The following is a 10507-nucleotide window of genomic DNA, read 5'->3' on the forward strand; positions in this document are numbered from 1 at the left end:
AAAAAGGTGCTCACCTTTTCAGCACCAGGTGAGAAGCCTGCTGGTACCCAGAATAGTTCTGCTTAATTACAGGCAGCCTTGAAGCAGATGAAATGGCCCCTTCCCCGTGGCTAGAGCAGCTGCTATAGTCTCCTCCTTCAAGAAGCTTCCTTAAAGGTAGGAGACCTAAAATGAACCTCAGCCTACACTCACTGGTAGAGTTCACTCACTGTCCCTTAATATTTACCGTATTGGTAAAAACTGCACGAACTAAACCGCAGCTCAGCTGGCATTGGTTACGAAAATCCCCAGTTTAAATGACTTCTAAATACTCAGATGGAGTTCTTCATGTCCTTTGCAAGGGGAAGCTCGTGAAATAAGTTTTTCAGGAATACAGATTAAACAAAACACCTGGCTGGCGTAGCTCAGTGGGTTGAGCACGGGCTGGGAACCAAAGTGTCCCAGGTTCGATTCCCAGCTAGGGTACATTCCTGGGTTGCAGGCCATAACCCCCAGCAACCGCACATTGATGTTTCTCTCTCTCTCTCTCTCCTTCCCTCCCTTCGCTCCCTAAAAATAAATAAATAAAATCTAAAAAAAATAAACAAAACAACCTGTATCACTACACTGATTTAATTATGTGTAGTCTCTGTCCCATATAAAGGCGAGATGGAAATCGAGGCACTCTATCAGAAGACAAAACATGCTGGCTCCTTGAAGTCCCTGCACCTTTGGCCGGAATGCTTCCTGGCTTATTTCTAACTCAGCTGATGCAAATGGCAAGTTATAAATACGCAGACAAGCAGAGTGTCCTGCACTAGAGGGACATGACCTTTTTGCCCACTGAACTTCTGTTCCAGTGTCCTCTAGGGACAGCCACCTGCAATGGAAAAGAGTTTATCATGGATGTCAAGAATGATCCTTCTTTTCTCTCCTAAATTTTGTGGGACTTAAAGGTGGTCCTGCAGTTAGTTACTGAAATGATTCTTTTAAATACTTTCAGAAATACTTGAACATTTCATTTTGCTGTCAGAGTGACAGGGTCCAACTCGTATAAAATCACTTTGTTTTCATTTGAAAAATAAGTGTGGAGATGTAACTACAACGCTCCATTCTTGATTTTTCAACCCCTTTCTGGTTCTGAAATGTTGATAGAGGTGTATTGTTCATGAGAGAGATACGACTCACACCAGATAAGGAGCATTCATGCTTCTCTCTTGAAACGTCCCTCTGGCTTCGAGACGCCTGATTTTCCTTGCACTTCTGTCCCCTGCTCTGTGCCGGCCGCACATCATCAGCAAGAAGCGTGAACACGGCTCCCCCTGTGCCCACCTGTCCTTGGCCCTCTTTTCAATCATCATTCTCCCCCTGGGTGATTCCGTCCAACTTCATGACTCCTCTTAACCATCTGGTAGTGCGAAGTTCATATTAGTATCAAAAGTCCTGCACCGAGCCTGACTCCCAGATCTAGACACAAAGCTGAGTGCCAATTATCTATCTAAATGTCCCGCAAGGGCTCAAGTTTAATATAGTAAAAATGAACCTAGCGTATTTTTTCCCAGAACCTGGTTCTAATTCATTTCATGGCACCAAACCCCCATAAACGGGAAACATACTACACCTTTCGGTCCCTTCTCTTTCCTCAACCAACCAGTTACTGCACGCCACATTACCTGCCTTTTTGACATCTCTGGTATCTGTCTCCACCTTACCGTCCTCCCTGATGTTGCTTTTATTCAGGCATTCACCATCTCTCACCCGAACTAGTACAAAAGATTGCATTTTCTACTCAACCTAGACTTTGCAGACAGAGTTACTTTTCCAAAAGGCAAGTCAGATAATGTCCCTCTCCTTGGAACACCCTCAGGGGTTTCTGTTTCATAAGCATAAATTTAAGCATATCATACAAAATCCTTCACATCTGTCTAATGACCACCTCCCTGTATCAGTCATCGATTGCCATGATAATGCTGTGTAACGAACAACCGCAAAATCTCAGACACGTACTTAGGAAACATTCATCGTTCTCTTGTCTGAGGTGGTCTGCTGGGAGGCTCTCTTGCACTTGCCTGGAATTGCTCTTGTGCCTGGGGGTTGCCTGGCCTTGCCTGGTCTAGGGTGGACTTAGCTGGAATAACCGGACAGCTTGGTTTGGACCACATCTCCCTTGTTGTCCAGGCGGCCAGCCTGGGCATGGTTTATGGGGATGGCAGAGGTGCACGAGAAAGCAGATGCAGAAACATACAAGGTCTCTTGAGGCCTGGGTTCAGAATGGGCACACTGTCATGCCTGCTGAATTTCATTGGCCAAAGAAAGACGTAAGGCTGACCTAGATTCAGCTCTTAGGAAACAGATTCTGCAAATGAGAGAGTTATAAAGCCATTGACTTGAACTTGGAGGTTGGAGGAAAGTGGGGGGTGGGTAGAACTGGAGCTCTCACTGCCCCCTCCATCTTTACCTGCACTAGTGTCCACTGGTCTCCTCTGGCTGTTCTGTACAGTACGGGTGGCAGTCTCTAGAACACGTCCAGCTCTTTGCACTTTGGTGTAGTTTAGCTCTTGCTATGCCATCTGCCCAGGATGCCCCTCATCCCACCCCCAGGACCGGCCCCAGTGTGCACCAGCCTATCTTTCCCGACCTGGCTCTTCCCTGACCTCTTCACCCTGCCTTCTCTGTGAACTCCAGCCAGCCCTTGCTTAGGCCTTCATGAGACCTTAACCGTTCTTGGTCCTCAGTTTTTTATATGCTCGTGTCCCCCTGGAGACTACAAACCTATTCAAAGCTGAGACCCTCCTTAACTACTTTTTTACCCTTAGAGACTAGCATAGGCCTTGTCAAATGCTAAGCACTTTATAACTCCTGAGTTGAGTAGACGTTTGGAAGTGAAGCAAGTGTTAGAAGTGTGATTTGCAAAATCTATTCACTTGTCTTCAGATCCACTGAATTGCTAAGAAGAAGCAGCTCACGAAGAGGATTGGTTTGGCAAATAATTTTCCGTAAAGATTAAAAGACAACTTTTGGGGGAATAGTATATTTTTAAAAAGAGGAGTGAAATTGGGAGGGAGAAGATATTTCCAGTCCCTCTTCCCTTAAAATTCATCCTGAACAAGGGAAATAAGAGAAAAGAAAGCATGCATACCATTGTGAAGGAATGAAGTGCCATTTATGACCCCAGAGACCGACTGTGGTCCGAGCAATGACAAATAACTTGTCACAGAGGTGGAAGGGGAACCTAAGTGTCTGGGGTAGGGGTGTGTGTGTGTGTGTGTGTGTGTACACAAAAGCCAGTAGAGGAAGTTGGGGCTTCAGGTGCTGTGGAGGTAAGGAAGGGCAAGGCTGGGAGCCAAGAGCAGGGTATGGGGGAAAGTCTGGGCAAGGGACTTCAAGGACTCCCTGCTTCTTGCCCTCACGCGCTGTAGTCAGATGACTACGCATCTCCTCAGAGGGGCTGTTGTCTGGAGGAACTGAGCCAGAGAGGCTCAGGATTTGAGGCCCCAGGAGAAGAATAAGAGTAGAATGCTACGCTGAAAAGGGGAGAATTGCAAGTTTGCACACTGCGTGGTGAGCGCCTTTTTGCTCCTCCAGCTCCAGAAGGGCAGCCGATCTCATTTCCTTTAGCCAGGCTGAGGACCCTGCACCGGGGAGCCTGAACTTCTCCAGAGAAAACGTCCTGGCTTGCAAACACTTGACCCCACCCCCTAAGCCCAAGTGAACAATGTGATGGATTTCCTAGCCTCTGTCTCTCCAGTCCCGAGGCTCTGCAAGGCCACTCACGCACACAGCAGGGGAAGCACGTGGGGGCCCAGACTGAGGCCAGACTGAGGCGCTTGAGGAAGCACTTACTCCTAGTGCACTTACAACCCTTGCACTTGCACAACTCTGAGTAGGTGTGTGCCCTCTTAAGTCTGGGTCCTGGGCATTCTGCTTGCCTTACCCTCTCCTGGCCCTGGCATCCAGCCAACTCTGTAATGTTCCAATGCTGAGAATGGACAGAATTGCCAGGTATTTGGGGAAAGCTCCCAATATCCAAGAGACACCCCATGGCAAAGAAAAGAGAAGCTCAAGACTTCAAAGAAATGATCATGTTGGCATCCCTGGTGAGAAAAGAAATGTTACATCTGTTAAAGAAAAGGGGGGTGGGCATAAAGAAAAAAGAACATAAAAGTGATCTTGGAAATTAAAAATATGATAGCAAAAATTAAAAATTCAGGAGAAAGCATGGAAGAAAACACTGTGGCATATCTTGGGAAGGAGAACAAAGGGACAGAAACAATTAAAGTGATCATAGAAAGGAAAAAGGTCAGAGTCAACCCAGAATAGCCCATCTCTACAGAACAGTGGCTCCGAGCAGGAAGAGGAAATTATTGGAAGTACTAAAAATGCAGATGCCTGGGGCTCGGCACTTGAGAACTCTGATGGCAAAGGTCAGTAGGTTGAATGAATGCCTTAATGTGCCGTCTTTCCTCCAGCTTCTTGGAAGCGCTGAGGATGAAACCCAGAAAAAGCAGAACTCCAGAACGGATGAGCCTGTGCTAGCAGTTGCCTGGGTGGAACATGGGAAGGTCAGTCGGGGGAAGGGGCGGTAAGGATGGGATAAGTGTGCTCACAGCCTATTTTGAAAGTGGGAAACGGCTCCACGTTGGCACTCGGTGCTTACAGGAAGTAGAGACAATGCAGCTGCTAAATGAGTCCCTTAAATATTGACATGACTGGTCCTAGTGTGACTTGTTTAGTAGGAAGTGGAAGAGGAAGCAAAAATAGACCAAAACAAACATTTGCTCAAGATGAATGAAGAGGAACACATCCTCTCTGGGCCCCTCCACCCCTGTGAAAACATGGCCATGCGCCTCTGGGCAAGTGTTTTCTCACGTTTCGATTGTCATGGTCATGGTCACGGCTGTGATTTAGCGCATTCCAGACCTCTATCTGGGTTTGTCCGTGGGACCGAATGCTGGGACATATTTCGTGTTTACGTTGTCACAAGTCTGCAGGGATAGAAAGTTCCTGCTCTCCCTCATCAGAAACTGGAAAGAAGCATTCAGCAGGTCCCATTTTAAAGATTAGGGAAGTATGTGTAGATTACTACAAAGTTAATAGGAGAAACTGAAGCAACCGCTTAGGTAATTCAGAACAGATACTGTATTACTGAAGTTTGAGATAATTGAGGCAAAAGTCAGTACATTCTGATGCAGTTGGAGGCTCACTTTAGTTCTCTGCTGTGCCTTTTCTGCGTGGCGTGGGCAGCTGGGGGAGTTAAAACCCCTGCAAAGAAGTCTGATCACACAGGAATTAAGGGAGTTCAGCAAAGAAGTTTTGGGTCTCTCTCTTACTGAGTGAGAAAAAATGTGCTATAACAGTTAACTCACTCAAGCTGCATGCAGTGTTAAACAAAAATTTTTCTATGTTTCTATGTTTCTAACTTAATTCATGATAGCCTACCTGTGCTGATGGAGAGAATATTTCTAGAGACACATTAATATTGGCACATCGAGAAAGGTCTGTTCATATTGTATTTGTCTACCCTCACTATGCTAAATACATTTAGAATTAGATTGAATTTTTTTGAAAAATTAAAATTATAGGCATTTGTTAAATGAAATGATAAAAATTCTTATTCTCTATTTTGATTTTCTATTTTATTCTTTATTTAGACTGCACCTTCTGTTTAAAACTTTGCACCCCAAAATCAACAACGCATTGGTGTTTTTAATACTTCTATCAAGATTCACAGTGGTAAGGAAATATATTTGATAATAACGTATTGCTTAATAAATTCTCAGAATCTATGGGAAGTGCTGTTCTAATATGAAATCATGAAACTTAAGCAAGATTTCAAGCAGACATTTGCTAGAGTAAAGCAAAATACTAATTGCCCATGTCATAAAGACAAACTCTAGGTCATCTGAAAACTTCTTCAAGTGGGTTGATTTAGCAACATCCTACATAGCTTTTCAAATGCGAAAGAACTACTGTGCTTTACCAAAGCCTCCTGATGGTTATTAACCATGACAGACATTTATGAGTCAAGCCTGGACCAATAATAAGCCAATTATAGAAAGAGGCCACCAGCAGAATCTGGCGAGAACTCTGCTACTAAAGTGTAATTTAATTACTATTCTATTCTGTTAAGAGCTATTTTTAAAAAGCATGATGAATTCTGATTAACTGATAAGTTTAGGCCCCAATCCCTTTCTACATAGATTTAATATGACACAATTAAGCAATAAACTGCAGCAAAGAGATAAGGCATAATAGTTCTTCAGGTAGTAGGGAACAGGATATATAATCACTGGGTCTTTTTGGAAACCGCCCTAGCCTTTACCTTAATTATTTTGTTTTGGGAAAAAATGCATGCTATTTTTTATTTGGTAGAAGTGGTGATGGTATCAGTTTGTTTTACCTTTTTAGAAGTTTTTGACTTTCTTTCAAGGACTTCAGACTGTCCAAAGGTCAATAAAAGTGCTCGATAGAGAGCATTTTAGTCATGTTTTTATAGTTTGAGTATTGTTAGTTGTTACAACTCAAAGTCTCTATCTAGATATAGCTTCTCAAATCAAAAACTGAATTAATATCATGTGGTTTTTTGTTGTTTTAAATAACGGGAGTTATTTTAGATGGACTGACTGACTCATGATTTCATTGCCTCTTTTTTTATGTCCATTCAGCTTACAACGAACAAAGCCAATCAACTTTAAACAATGGGAAAAACGAGAAGATGCTTCATGCTCGTGGCTGGCTGGACTAACTTTATAAGTCAACCATTGTACTGCCCTGATGTGTCCACTGTTGACTCAGGCTATCACGGTCTTAGGGAGGGATTAAGGTTTTCTCCCAAATCCAGGCCTGCCTGTCCGGTGGTCATCTTTTGTTATGAGATTGGCTGGAGAGCACTCAGAAGCTTTGTGAGCTTGACAGCGTCCAGTGAGTTGGCTGACAAAGGTGGAGGATACAAAGAGCCATCTAGAACCTCCGAATAATAGGTATGTGTATCATGGGATTTTCAGAAGTAGCGGGTGGTCATGAGTCACTGCTTTAAAACTTGCTCACTTTTCAATTACATAACAGAGATATTTTGGTAAAATACATGGTTATATTGCAAAATAATTATCCATCCACTATAGCAATTCCAATGATACTGCTTTGGACATGAAGTGTATCGACACTGTTTGTAGCCAAATTCAATACAGATACTACAACAATCATTTTTCCGCTCAAGAGCTTGGGATTTTTTGCTCTTTTTAATTCTGAGGGAGGAAAACACTTGCTGTAAAATCAAAATCTTTTCTTAAGATGGGATGATTATGCAGAACATGAGGTCTCTCTCTCTCTCTTTTTTTTTTACTAAAGAGAAAGTACTTTGAACTTGTTGGATGATGACACATCAGCATTTATTTCTGATGAGCTTCTCAAGAATACAAAATAGGTTTGAATTAAAATTCTTTAAAACTTTTTATTTAATATTCATCCTTCGGAACTTTAGGCAGCCTGGAGAAATAAAATCTTCACTCTGATAATCTTTCATCTTTCTAATTTAATTGGTATATATTTTCTATCTCCAAGGGGATGACCGTACCTGACCTTAGAGAAAGGACATTGGGATTCGATACCTTGATGGAAGGGTTTAGAGAAGGTGCTGGTTATTATTTCATGGTAACAGGCGAATAGCTTCCTCTCAGAGAATTTATATTCCCTCTGATTTTCTAAGAAGCATTGCTCAGTTCAGCAAAATTGTCACTGTTTTCTGGTTGCACCTCTTCTCTTGTTAGCTGTTCAGTTAGGATGTTTATGGCTCAACAAGAGGGTCTCAGGTGGCAAGGAGGTAAGTGATGAACAGACTTTCTTCGCTAAATAAAAATAAAGGAGTTAAAGAAAAAGAAAATCAAACTAGCTAAGAGGATTACGAGGTCTGAGGAAACTCTGCCATCTCAGAGGCCAAGCAAATTCCCATCTTGTAAAAATTTCTGCAGACTTCCTCTTTCGCTAAGCTGTTAAGTTCAGAATAAAGGAAAAATGCAATGCAGTGACCTGAAAAAAAAAAAGAAAAGAAACCTGTTTGGCAATGTTTAAGGAAATATGTGGACATGGCCTTCATTCTGTGCACAACACTAGTTTGGAATTTTAATACAAAACACATCTTCCTCAACGTGCAGTTTGGAAGGGAGGGCGTGCGGTGGGCTGGAGTTTTCTTCGCTCAGCTTTGGGCTTGGGGGACTGGACCACCTGCATCCTTGTCCTTAACCAAGGAGTTTTGTCGCCACGTACAAATCATGTCATTTGAGTGGCCTTAGTTTTCTCACTGGCAAAGGGATAGGACCTTACTGACTATTTCATTGATCTCTAAGGCCATTTTCACCCTATTATTTAAAAAATTCCATGATTTTTATGGCTAGTGTTTTTTCTCAAAACTATTTTTCAGATCAGAGCTTCTTTGAGACGTAGTATATTTTGCACTAAAACGATATATGGTCGCCTTTCAATCGTCTGAAAAAACAGACACAGGTTTATGGCAACTTCATTTTTAACCATCCTGAAAGTTTGAGGAGTTGAACATTAGTAGACTCAGGCTAGATTGTGAACTGAGGCTTTCTAACCTTTGCTCTTCAGAAAGTTTTATCACAGAAGTGTTTTTTGATGAAGTTTCAGGCAACACGGTTGAAGTCCTCAGAGAATAACAGGCCTGAAAAGGAGCGAAATAACTTCAAACCACCACCTCGGTCCTGATAAACACCTTAGACTGCCAGAAATTCTCACAAACCGTTTCATGGATACAGGCCTTGATCTCATCATCATTCCAGGAAAAAACAAACAAAACGTGGGTGAAATAACCCTGCGGCTCCCTCACAGCTCCTGAGACAGTGCCTGCGTTAGGGAAGCTCAAGTGTGAAAAAACAATGCGGATTTCCTCCCAGTTGGCAGGACAAAGCAGTTTTCAGATAAAGTCCATTGACGGAGGAGAGACAACAAACTTCCGTGACCTTGATTGAACTTCCTTCGTGGTGAGGAGAAGCCAGCGGACACATTCCCAGAACCACAGCCAAGGATGGAGGAAGCAGCTCCAGGAGCCCGGGAGAAAGAGCTGAGGAAGGACCACGTGCACCTGTGCACGCCGGCAAGGCAGTGAGTGGGAAGATAATACGTGCTACCAGACAGCAAGTGGCCTTGAGTCCCCATAGGCTCCTTCCTGTGTTACATAACATCCTAACGAGGTTACAGCCAGAGCCCAAACAGCGTTTATTGAGCTGTGAATTGCACTCACTCCACAGCCCGGATGAAATGATGGTCAGTCCATTTTTACTACGCCCGTGGTACAGATCGAACGGCTTGCACAGCCCAATGAAAATGATGGTCGATTGTTTCCACATCAAGTCTTGTGCTCTGATTTCCCCTGAAGTATCCAACTGGATTGTCAGCTTCAATCTCCTTCTCTCCTTCGGTTTAGAGGATTCAAAACCTCTTTATATTCAGGGAGAGTTAGGAGGAAGGGGAGGGGAAATAGGGTAGCAGAAAAAGAAAACCTGCAAACTGGGCAACCAGGAGAGAAATTTATAAGAATAATTGGTTTAAAAAAGTACTCCTCACGCCCTGGCCAGTGTGGCCAATGTGGCCAGTGTAGCCAGTGTGGCCGGGGCCTCGTCCTGTAACCCAAAGAATGTGGGTTCAATCCAGGGTCAGGGCACATACCCAGGTGGTAGGTTCAGTTTCCCCATCTGGGAGCATAGGACCCCCCATCTGGGCAGGTATGGGAGGCAACCAACTGATGTTTCTCCCTCTCCCTCCATCTCTCTCTAAAAGCAATGAAAAAAAGTCCTCAGGTGAGGATAAAAAAATTAGAAATAAAAAAAATTACTCCTCATGGATCAGATTAATTAATCAACGTCAAAAGCAGGACAGTCATGTTCTTAGTTACTCAACAAATGTTCATTGACTGCTGAGCGCTTGCTACAGCCTAGAGGGGAGCTTGTGTCTAAGACTTTCTCCCTCCTTCATGACCAGGTTCAACACACCACCCGCCCTCCCCTTGGGCTCCACCCTCTGCCTCTGCCCAGGTGCTACTACATCCGTGCATCCTCCCAGGCTGGTGTCCTAAGTCCACCGGCTCTTCTTACTAGTTCACTGACTCTGCTCCCGACCCTGCTTTGGGCCCCCTCTTGTCTCCGCCCTTTCCTTAAACTTGAGGACTAGATTAGCAACTGCTGAAATATATTCTCCTCAAAACCCCTTTTTTCCCTTTTCTGTACCCACCTGCAAAGGTCCTCCCACCTGCAAAGGTCCTCCTCTAGCAAGACTTTCCTGGCACCCAAGCTGCTAGGGACTGAATCGAAACTCCTAAATTTCACATGTTGAAGCCCTAACCGCCAATGTGATAGTATTTGAGGTGAGGCCTTTGGGGGAAAAATAGACATAGGTTTAGATGAGGGAGGGCCCTCATGATGGGATTGGTGCCCTTATATATAAAAAAAGACACGTGGGAGCTACCTCTCTGTCCCCCATCCCTCCCCATATACCACAACTCTCTCAAGTAAAGGGG

The 10507-nt window shown here is 43.8% G+C and overlaps 1 long non-coding RNA gene across 1 annotated transcript; it reads left to right on the forward strand.

Annotated features, from left to right (window-relative positions):
• The first annotated feature begins 5628 nt into the window (after nucleotides 1-5628).
• On the forward strand, nucleotides 5629-10132 carry LOC123818467. The gene is made up of 3 exons (XR_006785625.1): nucleotides 5629-5712; nucleotides 6645-6959; nucleotides 8617-10132. It is a non-coding gene; the product is annotated as an uncharacterized LOC123818467 (long non-coding RNA).
• The last annotated feature ends 375 nt before the right edge of the window (nucleotides 10133-10507 follow it).

The sequence above is a fragment of the Phyllostomus hastatus genome, unplaced genomic scaffold (assembly GCF_019186645.2).
Source record: "Phyllostomus hastatus isolate PE091 unplaced genomic scaffold, TTU_PhHast_1.1 phas_contig_283, whole genome shotgun sequence".
NCBI classification, from domain to species: Eukaryota; Metazoa; Chordata; class Mammalia; order Chiroptera; family Phyllostomidae; genus Phyllostomus; species Phyllostomus hastatus.